This window comes from Schistocerca gregaria, chromosome X, assembly GCF_023897955.1.
Source record: "Schistocerca gregaria isolate iqSchGreg1 chromosome X, iqSchGreg1.2, whole genome shotgun sequence".
Lineage (NCBI taxonomy): Eukaryota > Metazoa > Arthropoda > Insecta > Orthoptera > Acrididae > Schistocerca > Schistocerca gregaria.
Genome location: NC_064931.1, coordinates 214,887,514 through 214,889,393, shown reverse-complemented (window position 1 = coordinate 214,889,393; position 1,880 = coordinate 214,887,514).

Genomic DNA, 1,880 nt, shown 5'->3' with positions numbered 1-1,880 from the left:
TGATTGTGGCGCTCACCTGCACGGCGCCAAACACGCATACGACCATCATTGGCACCAAGGCAGAAGCGACTCTCATCGCTGAAGACGACACGTCTCCATTCGTCCCTCCATTCACGCCTGTCGCGACACCACTGGAGGCGGGCTGCACGATGTTGGGGCGTGAGCGGAAGACGGCCTAACGGTGTGCGGGATCGTAGCCCAGTTTCATGGAGACGGTTGCGAATGGTCCTCGCCGATACCCCAGGAGCAACAGTGTCCCTAATTTGCTGGGAAGTGGCGGTGCGGTCCCCTACGGCACTGCGTAGGATCCTACGGTCTTGGCGTGCATCCGTGCGTCGCTGCGGTCCGGTCCCAGGTCGACGGGCACGTGCACCTTTCGCCGACCACTGGCGACAACATCGATGTACTGTGGAGACCTCACGCCCCACGTGTGGAGCAATTCGGCGGTACGTCCACCCGGCCTCCCGCATGCCCACTATACGCCCTCGCTCAAAGTCCGTCAACTGCACATACGGTTCACGTCCACGCTGTCGCGGCATGCTACCAGTGTTAAAGACTGCGATGGAGCTCTGTATGCCACGGCAAACTGGCTGACACTGACGGCGGCGGTGCACAAATGCTGCGCAACTAGCGCCATTCGACGGCCAACACCGCGGTTCGTGGTGTGTCCGCTGTGCCGTGCGTGTGATCATTGCTTGTACAGCCCTCTCGCAGTGTCCGGAGCAAGTATGGTGGGTCTGACACACCGGTGTCAATGTGTTCTTTTTTCCATTTCCAGGAGTGTATATATATATTTCTTCCTAAAATCGAGCCCCTTCCTTCGTTCCCTAAAAATGGTGTTGTGAGATTCTGGTGTATTTGATTACAGATTTTTCTTTAGCGAGCCGTAGTTCCAAATGCAGTTTGTGTAATAATTATCATCAGTAGTATACACAATTTACGTATTTAGATATTGCTCCAACGTAAACATAATATTTTTTTCATTGCTCGCGCATTTTATTATATTGTGGTATTTCACAAGCATCATAGACGAGGTAAATTTATTAATTTCAACCTTTTAATGCTTTTTGTACTCAACCGCATCTAGCCAGATCATAATTTGCAATAATTGCTATCGAGTACATTTTTGTAGCGATACATTATCGTCATTCTCTCCTCTTCTGACACATCTTTTAGAGTTCACAGTCATGAATTGTAGACGAATATGTGTGGAGAATAACTTGATGTAAACAATGTGATGATCTACAGTAACATCTCACTTTTTGCGTTGCCGACGTAGTTGACAGACGTTTTAGAATATTCTGACATTTGACAGGTATCATGGCTCTGGGAAATAATTAGCATAAGGCTCTGTTGTATCTTAAATCAAATTTGATCTATAGTTCGAATTTTGAAAGTTTTTACCAATGCGGACACCTGACAAAATGGTTCAAATGGCTCTGAGCACTATGGGACTCAACTGCTGTGGTGATCAGTCCCCTAGAACTGAGAACTACTTAAACCTAACTTACCTAAGGGCATCACACACATCCATGCCCGAGGCAGGATTCGAACCTGCGACCGTAGCAGTCGCACTGTTCCGGACTGCGCGCCTAGAACCGCGAGACCACCGCGGCCGGCGGACACCTGACAGAGAGGACACAGATCAAACAGCTGTTGATTTTATTTCGCGTTATCAGGGTTAACAGAACAGCATTTAAGGTAACACTTATGTTGAATAACGAAGTACTCGTCATTTATATTTACAAGCAAATGTTGATTTTTAATTATTTGTAAAGAATATGTCATACACTCATTCCAATATGCCATAGCCAATGATGTAGAGCTTCGAACTGCATTTATTGATGTGAATGTTGCGCTAGTCCATAATATATTTTTTG